Raw genomic sequence first — 16669 nt, 5'->3', positions numbered from 1 at the left:
TTTTGTGGGCGAGATACGGTTTAAACCATATCGTTTGGTGCCATTTTAGGATTGACCGGAGTTGTTTTTCGGCGACCGGAACTGGCGACCGGAATCTTGGTTTTCTAGAAATCGACGACATGTTCTTGGTCTCCGCTGTCCAGCCACCCAACTCCGGCCACCGTTCAATCCCTCAGGCCCGAATTGTTGTTAAAAGTGTTTCTAGATTTATATTTTTTTTATAAATTCAAAATTTTGATTTAATCCTAGAAATATGTTTTAATTCAAAATTCAATGTGGTTAATTATTTTAAATAATTAACTGAATTACCTTAATTCCCAAAAATTATTTTTCGTTATTCTTTTAAAAAATCATAATTTAATTTTATTATTTATAATTTATTTTGATTAATTATTTATGATTTAATTAATTAATTAATTAATTTAATCAATTAATTTTATCTATAAATAGTCAAAATAAAATTTAATTATTTATAATTGAGCCGAATAATGATTTAAAATTATTTTGAGCTTTTAAATATATATATATATATATTAAATATTTAATTAATATTATTTTTAATTAGAATATTCATATTTTATTCATAATAAATAGAACGTTCATCTGTTTAATACGAAATGAACGTGTCTAGACTCAGAAAAAAATTCCAATACTATTAAAAATAGTTTCAAGACATAAAACCTTTTGTATCGAAAGGTTGCTTATTCTATAAACGTTTCTGAGTCGCGAATTCATCGAAAAGCCATATTTTGAGTCGATTTCAGTTTTAAACATACCAAGTTGATTGTTGTGATGATTTGAGTTATGTGATACATGAATTATGTGTTTATGTTCTATGTGAATTACATGCGTACGTGGGTCAAGATTCTTGTTTTTACTGTTGTAATTATGTGAGGGTTATCGTTTGGGTAGACGATAGAGTTTAAACGAGCAGTTCGTCATATAAATATAGTGTTGATGATTAAATTGTATCTTTTAATTATAAATGCAAGTAATTTAAGATGGCCGAGACTAGATTTTGGGATTTAGATTAGCGTTGAATTGTATTGCATGTGGGGTAATAGCAACCGCAGAAGTAGCAGATTAAGGAATTATTGGGATAAAAGATGGTGATGTAATGGGAATTCAGAATGAGAGATTGTGTTAGTGTGAGTGTGATTAACTACTAAAAACCAAGGACAAGTTTTCTCCCCTACTCGAATTCAAGAATAGTTAAATGTTTTATATATCAAAATGCTTGATTCTTATTATGCAAGTACTATTTTGTTATTCTATGTTCAGAATAGTTAAGTGTTTTTACTAATCCAAATACTATATTTATATATGCTTTAGATTTTGACAAAAAGGATTTTTTTTAGAGTTACTCTCGACCATTTGAGAAGGGGGAATAAAATTTATAAGGGTGTCAATTATTATGACCCCTTTCAATGAAATATTTTAAGATTGGATGGTTTCGTTAGAGTCGTGGCAGCGGTCCAGTGTGAGCTATATATTATACTTGATTATAAAACCTTGTTAGGCCAATGTGTGTCTTGAGTGCCCCTTTGTTTAGTTGGCTATGCTTCGGCATACCGGTGTCGCTCCACGGCTGATCACCGGCGGCTACACACTATCGTTCGAGGATTCTAATCTAAATTTCTAAATTATTTTCGATAATCATATAATAATTGATTTAAAAAGTGTTTATGTTCTTGATAAAATGTGAGATGCAATTTTGATTCAATTTATGATTGATGTGGATATTTAATTTGCTGTTAATATCAAAAATTAGTATTGATATATATGATTGATGTTGACTTCAATACTGGTATGTTGTGAGCATCTATGATTAGTATTGATATCTAATTTGACGTTGACATAAAACTGAATATTAATGTCAAGAGTGGGGTTTTGAATAGAGTTTATGATCTAGTCCATAATCATTGTTTCATATTGTTGTTTACGATATTCTCGTAAACAATGTTTATAATTTTTGGTCCTTAATGGGATTCAAATTATTACTGAAGTATTTTCGCTCAAAAATATCAAAAAGGGTTTTGAAGGTGGTTTAGTAAATAATTATTAGATTCCTTAGCAAATTTTCTGGTTCAGCAATTATTACTATAAATGTTCTGCTCCATTGCAGGTGTCGGTTTTATATCAAAAGACATTATATATGTTATACTGAACTTGCTGAGCATTTCTTTCCCTTATACTTGCTTGTTTTAAATATTACCTTCTAGTGAGGAATAACTTGCGATATTTAACTGCGTTGTTTGAAAGAAAGAAAATGAGGCAATTGCAAAGATGATTAATTCAGGGTATACGAGAATTAAGTAAGTATTATTGTATAAAGTTATTTTATATATATTACTTGTGTATCATATAATTGGCCTAGTATACTTCTTTTCGAAGTTATATTAGTGGATTTAGTTTTGAGGTTTTGGATTTGTTGAAAAGAGATTTAAAAGAAAGTATAAAATTTATTTATGGAAATTTGAAATTCTTGTTTCTAGAATTGTAATCTAAAAAGATATTGGTGTACTTTGAGGTCACATATGCTATATTTTAACTCATGGTGATCGATTATTCATTAAACATGCTATTTTGAATTAAGATTTCATAGTGACGACAAAATCCTCTGACCCCGGATTTGGGGGCGTTACAACAGTCATTTTGGATTTGAGATGTTAAATCAAAAAAATTAGTTTTGTAACAAAAAAATTATGTTTTTAATCATGCCAGCTGAATGTGGAAGAAGTAGAATGAAACCGAAAATTTAAAGTTGCAATTATTGTAACGACTGGGAAATTTACGTTTATATTACATCATAATCATAATAAAATATGTGTATTAATGTATCATTTATGTGTGATTATCTATTAAACCCTAACTGTGATGTGTTACGTGTATTTCGTGTCATTTCTGTATTTTAAGGTATTTTCCTGATATTTTATTAGGCATTCATCATTTCCATTTCAAACGTTTTACGACCCAAACAATGACTTTAAAGCCAGTATTTCAAATAAATTAATGGGCCTTATTTTTCATCAAACGGCTTTTACAATCGCATTATTCTGAACATCTAGATATTTTATAAATTTTCTCATTTTACGAAAAATGACTTTTTCGGGCCCCATTGGGTGTCAAAAACCCCACAAAAATCACATTTTTATTTTTATAAAATTATAGGACTTTCATTTATATTATTTCTTTGCATTTTTTGCATTACTCACAATTTTTGGGAAATTTTGGCATATATATTGTATATATAAAATATTTATAAATTAAATTTTAATACTCAAAAATTATAAAATTAGGGGCCTATTAATTTTAAAAAGTGTAGAATTAGGGCCTTAATTTTAATTAGGAGTATTAATTTTACTACTATAAATAGCCTAATTTTTATTTAATTAATCATAATTAACAATTAAAATCTGCAAAATTCTTTGAAATCGGGTCGGGAAGAACAGGTTCGGGTCGAAGAATTAAACCGTGATTTTGATCTGATTACAGCACCAAATCAAGCAGTTCGAGTATCCAAATTAAAGGTTTTGATATGTTCTTTCTGTTTTTAGCATCAATTTCACGTTTTAATCCGTAGTTTTTGATTTTCGATTTCTAGGGTTTATGCTCGAATTAGGACTTTTTGATTCTAGGGTTATTTTGATGTTTTGATGATTGATATAACTTTGTTAGATGATTTACAGTCGATTCATGGTGTTTAATTGAACAAACGATGCTTGGATAGTGATTCACGATTTCTAGGGTTCATATCGAATTTTCAAAACACAACTCGATGATTTCTGTGAATATTTGGTTCTTGTAATGTTAGGGCTTTGATTGTATATGTCCTTAGCTTTAATTTGCACTATAGAACATTAAGTTTGGTTTACAGAATCAAAAGATGATATTTTGGCCGGAGTTTATGTCGATTTTGACCGGAGATTGTGATTCTGAGATGTTTTTGGTATGTTTTGGCCGTGGTTAGATTGCTGTGTTGATTTGCAATGAAAAGCCCTCAAAAACAGCACCAAGCGGTGTTGATTTGAGGCTGATCGGAGTTGGCCAGACTCCGGGAACTCACCGGATTCTGGGAAAAATCCGGTGGTGTTCTTGGCAACCCGGATGGTGACCCGGTTGACCCGTGTGGTTGACCCGATTTTGATCCGTTTCTGTCAGATTCTGGTTCCTGACAAATGTTTTTGTAATTTATTTTACTTTTATTTTTATTTTAATTATAAAATCAGTTTTATTTATTTTGTAAATTAATTAATTAATTAATTTATTTATTTATTTATATTACAAATAATTCTGAATTATTTTCTAAAAATCAGATTGAATTATTTTCTTAATTAATTATCATTTATTTATTATTTATTAATTATTTAGGAATTATTTAAATATGATTAATTATTTTGATAATTAATCAAATAATTTTCAATAAATCATAATAAATTTATTTTAATTCCAAAAATTATGGAAAAATCATTTTTAATTCTGATTTTTCTTAAATAATGATTTAAAAATTATTTTTGAGTTTTAAAAATTAGTAATAATTATTTATAATGAATAATAAATGGAATTATCAGTATTTAATTGATAATAATTAAACCGTTAGTCCGATTCGCATGAAACGAAAGCCTGTTGACTCATAAAAATGAATTCTTTTCATTAAAAATAATATCAAAGCTTAATTTCTTCTAGAAATTTGTTTATTTTGTTATCTATTTGATTATCAGTCGAGATACGTGCCGAGACGAGTCCGAAAAATTCCGTAAAAATGGGAAACGAGTCAGATAATGATCAGTGAGCGATCAGCGAGTCGATTTTGGTTCTAAAAATTATTTTAACCATAAAAATGATTATGTGCTTATGTGCTTATGTGTATTATGTGGTTAATTGAGTCTTAATTGCTAGTAAGTAATGTATGAGTCAGTCATAAGCGCATGGGTAGTTGTTAGGAATGGTGTTAAGTCGATTCCAGATACAAATGAAGTACGACGTGACTTAACCAGTCTGTTTTGCTAACAGAAGCTAAGCCAGCCAGGCAAGTTGAGTCGGTATTAGTCCAAGGTGATAGACGAAAGTGATCTAATTGCAGTGAGTCGCGTAGAAGGCAAGTTTTTCCCCTATTCTACTTTCAGAATAGTGATATTGATTCAATTGCTTATCACATTTGCACTCTTTTGATTAATATTCTTAATCACTAATACACACTTGTTATTTCTTTATTCATATTTTATTTCGATTCTTGATTTCTCCGTTTCTTTGGATACTTGGTTGATATTCCATTGATGATACATTGAGATTGATATATTCTGGTGATTAGAATATGTCAAAGCATACCGATTGTTCTGGTTGCTAAGCGATGGACTGGATAATGATATTTTGGGATTGAGTGTGTCTTAATCCTGAGGACCGGGATGACTGGTGCCTCGACGTGGGTCGTAGTACCTGGGTACCCGACTGGATCTATATAGTGAGATATAGATCTGCATTATATTCTGACTGATCAGCTGAAAATAGATGCGAACTTTTATCCAGTTTAGTTCATTTGTACTTGCCAGTAATGGCCTTCTTTCTATTCTCGTGGGGTTATAACTTTGCAGATTTACCCGGGATGACGGATTCATTTAAAATACTTTAACACTGTTTATATTTTGTGGACTTATTGAGCAATTTTTGGCTCACCCCTTTTGTTGTTATTCACCTTATTATTTTCAGTTAAGAAGGAATATGAAACCCATCAGGACTCGAGTGGTCAAGAAGCGAGTCAAGCCTCGGGATCCTCTCATACCCAAGGTGTTGATCCCAATCCAGGAAGAAAGCTTTGAGTTGCCCGAGCAGGTGGAGTATTGATAGATAGTGTGTGTGTGTGTGTGTTTGAATAAAAGTTGAACTTAGTTTAAAATGAATTAGACAATGGTTTGTGATAAAGAGAGTTTGTGAGATTTTGAATGTTGGTTTGTAATAAAAGTAGTTAGTGGTTCTTATTTTCATACTTCAACCTAAAAAGATCCTGGTTAGTGTTAAAGGGGTTTAATTTCATTTCTTTATTAATTGTTAATCAGATTGTACATGTTTGGTGATTAGCTAGTAACCCTCATACTTATACCCCGGGTCTGGAGGGCGTTACAGGTTTGGCATCAGAGCTGTAGGTTTGGTCCCTGAAAACAAGAACATTAGGATTAAGATAGGATACAGAGATCACATAAGATAGGGATAGTCAAATTAGGAAGAATAGTGTTAGGATTTAGGTCAGATTAGAATAGGGAAGTATAAATCTTAGGATTGTCTAGTGACCTTTTCTTTTATTTGGTACATTATCAGATGGCATCTCCTGGTTATTCTGCGTCTTCCGAGAGGACAGTCACTGGGCCAGCAGCACCAGTTATACCTCCAGTATCTGAGTATATGTTTCCTCCTCTACCACCTCCACCACCATTGCCACAGGAGCCGGTACCACCAGTTCAGGGGATAGTGCATGACCCTATAGAGATGTTTGATCCATTTGAGTTCTTCGAGTCGATGGTTCCTTTACCAGTTGAGCACCAGTTTATACCAGGCATTGAGCAGGAGTTACCACCACCACCATTGTTACCTCCTATACCAGTGCATACCCCAGAGCCGGACATAGTTCAGATGATTCCAGTCGAGGGGATGGGAGAGCATAATGTGGATCTACAGTTAGGTTTACCACAGCAGGGTGCAGGTATACCAAGGGTTCCTTCCCAAGAGTCAGTAGGTCAGGTTGCTTAGCCGTATATCGTACCATACCATGAGTATAGAGTCATGAGGGATGATGTGGAGTATTGGCGGGCACAGTGTTGGGAGATCATGCATCTGTTTGATCAGAGGGACAGAGGACCGTTAGCGGCCTTACAGCCGGATTATTATATGAGACAGCGATTGCAGTCGGTGTTGATGAGCGCTACTTGGGAGCTGGATGATTTGACTCATGACGGACCTCCTTCGTTTGCAGAGTTCTACAGGGTTTTCCGCTTGGCACGGACTTTGGTCCAGGCACTTAGAGAGGAGCTTAGGCGTATTCCGCCTGGGTTTTGAGGCAATGATAGTTTGAGACAGTGACTACAGAGTACATGTGTATATAGAGGCAGCATAATATAACCTAGTGAGTAGTGTGTATGCGTGTATCAGTAGTTTAACTTGTAGTAGTAGTTTAACTTGTAGCGATAGTGTGACTTGTAGCCATAGTGATGACCAGTAGCCCGAGACTTTTTGTATCAAGCATTTACACCTGAAGCTGGTATCACATATATATAAGAGGAACTTTTTCAATTTCTTTTATTTATATTTCAGTCTTTACAGTTTTATAGCATTTACTTTCACTTTACAGTTTTCCATATTATAATTCCTGTTGAAAAAAAAACTAAAAAAAAGAAGAAAAAGAACAACCATTTTATTTAACTGTTTACATTTCTAGTTTTTACATTCAGCGACTGTTTTTTTAAATAAACCATGTTATTAATACAGGATAAATTGTTTTCCTTACATACTGTCAATTATTTAGTAAACTGTTAAATAAATATCACTTGTTTTATTATCAGAAGAAGAAGATGGCACCAAAGAGAAAGACTAGGGCTGAGACCTCTAACAGCAATTCCGAAGACCAGACAAATGAGACCATGAACCAAATGTTCCATCTGATGCAACAACAGATGGTAATGATGCAGCAGCAGATACAGCATCAGCAACAGCAGATACAACAACAAATGTTACAACAGCCACCTCATCCTGAGCCTCAATTACCACAAACATTACCTGTTGTTACTTTTAAGCAGTTTCAGTCAGTTAAACCTCCAGAATTTGAAGGGTCTACTGATCCTATTAAAGCTACCACCTGGTTAAAAGAAATAGAGAAAGCGTTCGCACTAGTGAAGATAGGTGAGGACCAGAAAACTGATTTTGCTAGTTACCTGTTGAAAAGAGAGGCAAATTATTGGTGGGAATCTAAAAAGGCTTTGGAGGATGAAGATGTTATTGCGTGGGATAGGTTTAAAGAGTTGTTTTTAGAAAAGCATTTTCCTCGCTATGTGAAGAATCAAATGCAGATTAAGTTTTTAGAATTGAAGCAGGGAAATATGTCCGTGGCAGAGTATGAAGCCAAATTCACTGAGTTGGCTAGGTTTGTTCCAGAACAGGTTGACACTGAAGAGAAGCTAGTTCAAAGGTTTCAAGAAGGGTTACGACCATGGATTCGTGGCCAAGTTGCAGTTTTCGAATTGACGACGTATACCGCCGTAGTTCAGAAAGCTCTGATTATAGAAGGGGAAAGTGAAAGATCTCAGCAAGATAAAGGACAGGGAAGTTTCCAAGATCGCTCCAGCAGAAAGCTGGGATTCCAAGCCCGGGCAAATTTGAATTTTAAAAGGATAGGACAAGGTCCACAGAAAGCAGGTAATCGTTTCCAAACCTCCAGTCAGCAGGGAATGGTCAGAATTCCGGTGCTGTACTGCAAGATATGTAATCGAAAGCATACGGGTGTATGTATTAAAAGGGATGTAACGTGTTACCGGTGTAAGCAGAAAGGGCATTATTCTAACGAATGTCCAACAGGTAGAATAGCGGAAATGACTTATTTCCAGTGTGGAAAGAAAGGACATATCGCCAGAAATTGCAAAGGACCGGCTATGGCAGCCAGTATTCCAAGAGTGTTGGCATTACCTCCGTCGCCGCCTAATCAACCCAAAGCAAGAACTTTTAACATGACAATGAAAGAAGCAGTGCAGAGCCCAAGTGTGATTGCAGGTACGCTTTTGGTGAATTCCGTAAGTTCAAAAGTATTAATTGATTCTGGAGCTACTCGTTCATTTATTTCTAAAGAATTTCTTGATAAGCTATATTGTGGAATCGAATGGTTGGGCGAGACGTTAATTATAAAATTAGCGAATGACGACCAAGTTCCAGTGGATCGAGTATGTCCTGCGTGTGATATAGAAATAGCCGGACATCATTTTTCGGTAGATTTAATTCCTTTTAAGCTAGGAGAATTTGATGTCATTTTGGGAATGGATTGGTTAGCTTGTCATAATGCTCAGATAGATTGCGCGAATAAGAAAGTTAAATTACGAACTGCGGAAAATGTAACGGTAATATTCAAAGGCGAAAAACAGTGGAAGAAATTTCTTACCATGATACAGACTAAGCGATTGCTTCGACAAGGATGTGAGGCGTACATAGCTTACATGTTAGATACTGAAAAAGGAAGTCCTAGAATAGAAGACATTCCTATTGTATGCGAATTTCCAGACGTCTTTCCAGATGAGTTTCTAGGGTTACCGCCAGATCGAGAAATCGAGTTCATGATTGATCTAGCACCAGGCACAGAACCAGTTTCAAAAGCTCCATATCGGATGGCTCCAGTCGAAATGAAGGAATTGTCAATGCAACTGCAAGATCTTCTAGACCGAGGCATCATACGACCTAGTGTATCCCCATGGGGTGTACCGGTGTTGTTCGTAAAGAAGAAGGATGGCAGCATGCAATTATGCATCGACTATAGGGAATTGAATAAACTCACTATCAAGAACAAGTATCCCTTACCGAGAATCGACGATTTGTTCGATCAGCTAAAAGGAGCAGCATGGTTTTCAAAGATAGATTTGCGATCAGGCTATCATCAATTAAAGATTAAAGCTGAAGATATTCCAAAGACTGCGTTTCGTATGAGATATGGGCATTACGAGTTTTTGGTAATGACATTCGGTCTGACAAATGCACCAGCAGCATTCATGGATTTGATGAACAGAGTATTCAAGAAATATTTGGACAAATTCGTGATTGTATTCATTGATGACATCTTGATTTATTCCAAGACGGAAGAAGAGCATGCGGAACATTTGAGGATAGCTTTGGAAATTCTGAGGAAAGAGCAACTATACGCGAAATTTTCGAAATGTGAATTATGGTTAAGGGAAGTACAATTTCTAGGGCATATCATCAGTAGAGAAGGCATCCAAGTCGATCCAGCAAAGATTGAAGCTGTGTTAAATTGGGAAAGACCAAAGACGCCGACAGAAGTTCGAAGTTTCTTGGGATTGGCAGGATATTATCGAAGGTTTGTGAAATATTTTACGAAGATAGCAACGCCGCTGACCAAGTTAACTCGAAAGAGTGAAAAGTTTGAATGGAATGATAAATGTGAGGAAAGTTTTCAAGAGCTGAAGAATCGGTTAGTAACCGCACCGGTACTTGTATTACCAGACGAATATGGAAATTTCATCATTTACAGTGATGCTTCGTATCGCGGGCTAAGATGTGTATTGATGCAACTCGGTAACGTTATCGCATATGCTTCGAGACAACTTAAATCTCATGAACAGAAATATCCTACTTATGATCTGGAATTGGCAGCGATCGTATTTGCATTGAAGCTTTGGAGACATTATCTCTACGGTGAAAAATGTGAAATCTACACAGATCATAAAAGTCTGAAATATATCTTTACGCAAAAGGAACTGAACATGCGATAACGTCGATGACTGGAATTGATAAAGGTTTATGATGTCACGATCATTTATCATCCAGGGAAAGCAAATGTTGTAGCAGATGCGCTGAGCAGGAAAGAAAGATTGAATCGGTTAACTTCATGTGAAGAATTGGCCAAGGAATTTGACAAATTGGAAATCGAGATTCGTATTCCCAATGAATCTGCAGAAGCTATCTATGCTATGACTTTCCAACCAGAGTTGCTCGAGAAGATTCGCCGCTGTCAGGAAGAAGTAATGAGTCAAGATGACGACCTAACGGGAGAAGAGATCACCACTCAGAAAGATAACGAAAGAATTTTACGCTTTGCGTCGAGAATCTGGATCCCTAATATGGCAGAATTAAAAGAAGAAATAATGCGAGATGCGCACAGTTCAAAGTATTCCATTCATCCAGGAAGCACAAAAATGTATCGCGATCTGAAAGAAAACTTTTGGTGGCCAAATATGAAAAAGGAAATAGCAGAATGGGTGAGTAGATGCTACACATGCCAACGAGTTAAAGCGGAACATCAACATCCGAGCGGATTATTACAACCGTTAGACATTCCAGAATGGAAATGGGAACATCTAGCAATGGATTTTATAGTAGGACTACCGAGGACTAGGGCAAATCATGATGCGATATGGGTAATCATTGACAGACTCACAAAGTCAGCATATTTTCTACCAATTAACGAAAGATTTTCACTCGACAAGCTAGTGCACATATATCTCAAGGAAATTGTGATGCGACATGGAGTTCCAATATCTATCGTGTCTGATCGAGATCCTCGTTTCAACTCAAGATTTTGGAGACAATTTCAAGAATGCCTTGGAACTAAATTGAACATGAGTACCGCTTATCATCCGCAAACCGATGGGCAAAGTGAAAGAACTATCCAAACGATTGAAGACATGTTACGAGTTTGTGCGATCGATTTTGAAGGCAGTTGGGACAAGCATATTCCTCTAGTGGAATTTTCTTATAATAACAGCTATCACGCCAGCATTGGAATGCCACCGTATGAAGCACTATACGGAAGAAAATGCAGATCACCAATACATTGGGATGAAGTTGGAGAACGCAAAATTTTGGGTCCAGAATTAATTCAACAGACGAAAGAAAAGATTGAACTCATTCGAAAACGACTCAATGCAGCACAAGATAGGCAGCGCAAATATGCAGATCAAGCCGGGAAAGATATGGACTATCAGGAAGGAGAAAATGTACTACTCAAAATATCACCATGGAAAGGATTGACCAGATTTGGCAATAAGGGTAAATTGTAACCACGATACGTCGGACCATTTGAAATTTTGAAGAAAGTGGGAAAAGTTGCGTACGAATTAGCTTTACTGCCTTATATGCAACATATTCATAATGTGTTTCACGTGTCAATGCTTAAGCGATATAATCCTGATTCTAGGCATGTAATAGAATATGAGCCGATAGAAATCCAACCTGATTTGTCTTTTGTAGAACAGCCGGTAAGAATTTTAGATCGGCGAGAGAAAGTATTAAGAAATAAGTCGGTATATTTAGTGCGAGTGTTGTGGAGAAATACTATGGTTGAAGAATCAACCTGGGAACTTGAAAGCGAAATGTTAGAGAAATACCCTCATTTGTTTTCATAGAAGATTCTGAGGACAGAATCCTTTTAAGGGGGGAAGGATGTAACGACTGGGAAATTTACGTTTATATTATATCATAATCATAATAAAATATGTGTATTAATGTGTCATTTATGTGTGATTATCTGTTAAACCCTAACTGTGATGTGTTACGTGTATTCCGTGTCATTTCTGTATTTTAAGGTATTTTCCTGATATTTTATTAGGCATTCATCGTTTGCATTTCAAACGTTTTACGACCCAAACAATGACTTTAAAGCCAGTATTTCAAATAAAATAATGGGCCTTATTTTTCATCAAACGGCTTTTACAATCGCATTATTCTGAACATCTAGATATTTTATAAATTTTCTCGTTTTACGAAAAATGACTTTTCCGGGCCCCATTGGGTGTCGAAAACCCCACAAAAATCACATCTTTATTTTTATAAAATTATAGGACTTTCATTTATATTATTTCTTTGCATTTTTACATTATTCACAATTTTTGGGAAATTTTGGCATATATATTGTATATATACAATATTTATAAATTAAATTTTAATACTCAAAAATTATAAAATTAGGGGCCTATTAATTTTAAAAAGTGTAGAATTAGGGCCTTAATTTTAATTAGGAGTATTAATTTTACTACTATAAATAGCCTAATTTTTATTTAATTAATCATAATTAACAATTAAAATCTGCAAAATTCTCTGAAATCGGGTCGGGAAGAACAGGTTCGGGTCGAAGAATTAAACTGTGATTTTGATCTGATTACAGCACCAAATCAAGCAGTTCGAGTATCCAAATTAAAGGTTTTGATCTGTTCTTTCTGTTTTTAGCATCAATTTCATGTTTTAATGCGTAGTTTTTGATTTTCGATTTCTAGGGTTTATGCTCGAATTAGGACTTTTTGATTCTAGGGTTATTTTGATGTTTTGATGATTGATATAGCTTTGTTAGATGATTTACAGTCGATTCATGGTGTTTCATTGAACAAACGATGCCTGGATAGTAATTCACGATTTCTAGGGTTCATATCGAATTTTCAAAACACAACTCGATGATTTATGTGAATATTTGGTTCTTGTAATGTTAGGGCTTTGATTGTATATGTCCTTAGCTTTAATTTGCACTATAGAACGTTAAGTTTGGTTTACAGAATCAAAAGATGATATTTTGGTCGGAGTTTATGTCGATTTTGACCGGAGATTGTGATTCTGAGATGTTTTTGGTATGTTTTGGCCGTGGTTAGATTGCTGTGTTGATTTGCAATGAAAAGCACTCAAAAACAGCACCAAAGGGTCTTGATTTGAGGCTGATCGGAGTTGGCCAGACTCCGGGAACTCACCGGATTTTAGGAAAAATCCGGTGGTGTTCTTGGCAACCCGGATGGTGACCCGGTTGACCCGTGTGGTTGACCCGGTTTTGATCTGTTTCTGTCAGATTCTGGTTCCTGACAAATGTTTCTGTAATTTATTTTACTTTTATTTTTATTTTAATTATAAAATCAGTTTTATTTATTTTGTAAATTAATTAATTAATTGATTTATATTACAAATAATTCTGAATTATTTTCTAAAAATCAGATTGAATTATTTTTTTAATTAATTATCATTTATTTATTATTTATTAATTATTTAGGAATTATTTAAATATGATTAATTATTTTGATAATTAATCAAATAATTTTAAATAAATCATAATAAATTTATTTTAATTCCAAAAATTATGGAAAATCATTTTTAATTCTGATTTTTCTTAAATAATGATTTAAAAATTATTTTTAAGTTTTAAAAATTAGTAATAATTATTTATAATGAATAATAAATGGAATTATCAGTATTTAATTGATAATAATTAAATCGTTAGTCCGATTCGCATGAAACGAAAGCCTGTTGACTCATAAAAATGAATTCTTTTCATTAAAAATAATATCAAAGCTTAATTTCTTCTAGAAATTTATTGATTTTGTTATCTGTTTGATTATCAATCGAGATCCGTGCCGAGACGAGTCGGAAAAATTCCGGAAAAATGGGAAACGAGTCAGATAACGATCAGTGAGCGATCAGCGAGTCGATTTTGGTTCTAAAAATTATTTTAACCATAAAAATGATTATGTGCTTATGTGTATTACGTGGTTAATTGAGTCTTAATTGCTAGTAAGTAATATATGAGTTAGTCATAAGCGCATAGGTAGTTGTTAGGAACGGTGTGAAGTCGATTCAAGATACAAATGAAGTACGATGTGACTTAACCAGTCTGTTTTGCCAACAGAAGCTAAGCCAGCCAGGCAAGTTGAGTCGGTATTAGTCCAAGGTGATAGACGAAAGTGATCTAATTGCAGTGAGTCACGCATAAGGCAAGTTTTTCCCCTATTCTACTTTCAGAATAGTGGTATTGATTCAATTGTCTATCACATTTGCACTCTTTTGATTATTGTTCTTAATCACTGATACACACTTGCTATTCCTTTGTTCATATTTCATTTCGATTCTTGATTTCTCCGTTTCTTTGGATACTTGGTTCATATTCCATTGATGATACATTGAGATTGATATATTCTGGTGATTAGAATATGTCAAAGCATACCGATTATTCCGGTTACTAAGCGATGGACTGGATAATGATATTTTGGGATTGGGTGTGTCTTAATCCTGAGGACCGGGATGACTGGTGCCTCGACGTGGGCCGTAGTGCCTGGGTACCCGACTAGATCTATATTGTGAGATATAGATCTGCATTATATTCTGACTGATCAGCAGAATATAGATGCAAACTTGTGTCCAGTTTAGTTCATTTGTACTTGCGAGTAATGATCTTCTTTCTATTCTCGTGGGGTTATATCTTTGCAGATATACCCGGGATGACGGATTCATTTAAAATACTTTAACACTGTTTATATTTTGTGGACTTGTTGAGCAATTTTTGGCTCACCCCTTTTGTTGTTATTCACCTTATTACATTTATATCTTTTACGGAAAGAAAAATAAATTGTAAAATGCAAAGTTCTAAAGTATGGATGTAGAATACATAATATCCTTTTATATTAAAAAGGAAAACATCTTTGTGGCCGATTCAAGATCCTTCTATTTTTTCAACTTCGTACCAGAATCATTATTGTCGTCAACTTTTGTAAGTGATAAGCACTACAAGATACATGTGACAGTGTATTTATCAAAGTGTTGGATAATGAAATATATTTATGATTTTAACTTGGAATGCATAGAGTTTCGGAATGATATTCATGATATAACATCAAGTATTTTTATAATATTTCATTGTGTTAAATATTAAGTTAGTCACTAGAATGGAGCTCATATATCATTTTGTTTACCGATCTCAGCAAGTTATCATTTTGCGTCATTTATGGTGGTCTAATTATCAATTTTTTCAGCTTTTAATATTAAAAATAGGTGTATATATATTTAAAAATTAAAAAAAATAAGAAAACAATATGGCCATAAATTATATACAAAATTTTATTCTTAGATTTTATCATGAAAAAGGCGAAAAAAATACTTTTATTTTTAAAAAAACTTTAGTAAAGATTTTTTTAGATTATAAAATATATAATACTTAATAATTTATTTGAAGTATAGTGATTAATATATCGTTATTTAAAGTATTGATGTCTTTTATTCAAAAATGATTTCAACCTTTTTCCATATATTCAACAATAATATTTATTTATTTTTCAAAATTATTTTTATAAATTTGAATCAATTGTCATAACTATTTGTTTAAATTTATAAATTATTTTAGAATTTTATAAAGTAAAATCATGACATTTGTCATGATTAATATGGTTATATTTCTATAAATATTATAGAATGGATTCAATCAAATAATATAATTTAGTTATATATATTAATTTATTTAAATTAACTATATGTTATCAGTAATAAATTGGATAAAATATATCTATTAAACTGTTGTATATATCCCATCATAAATGTATAATACTTGATTTTAATTTAATTAACCTTGCGTCATATCGCGTGTATTTAACGAAATATTACGTATATGTTAACTAAAAAAATATTATATAAAAATATGATACAAATTAGTAAATGTAAAAGAAAAATATGATTATAAATTATTAATAAGTCTCAATAATTGAAATACCAAATATTTATCACACAAGCATACCTAATATGTGTATGATTAATGACCACTACAAAAACATGAAATTTTAGTGACAGAATTTAATAACATAATGAATTATGTCGCCAATTGCTAACGAATTACTATCTGGTCCAAGAGTTAGACAACTTGTAATGATCTAGTGACGGTCTCATGGCGGAATATTAGTAACGAAAAATTTCGGTTAGTAAAATTTGGCGCCAAAAAATAACTGACGATTTAGTGACGATAATATGACGAAATATTAACAACGAAATTCTTTTTTTACTAAAATTTGGAGCCAAAAAAACCCGCCAAATTTAGTGACAGATTAGAAACACTTTATTAACAAAGGAAATCTAACTATTCCTTATTAGAATATTAACGAATTAACAACACACTACGGGAAATAGAATCAATTTCGTTACTAAGGCTTGAAATTTTTTTGGCTGATGTGGG

This window comes from Apium graveolens, chromosome 3 (assembly GCF_009905375.1).
Source record: "Apium graveolens cultivar Ventura chromosome 3, ASM990537v1, whole genome shotgun sequence".
Taxonomy (NCBI): Eukaryota; Viridiplantae; Streptophyta; class Magnoliopsida; order Apiales; family Apiaceae; genus Apium; species Apium graveolens.
This window is presented reverse-complemented; position numbering follows the sequence as displayed.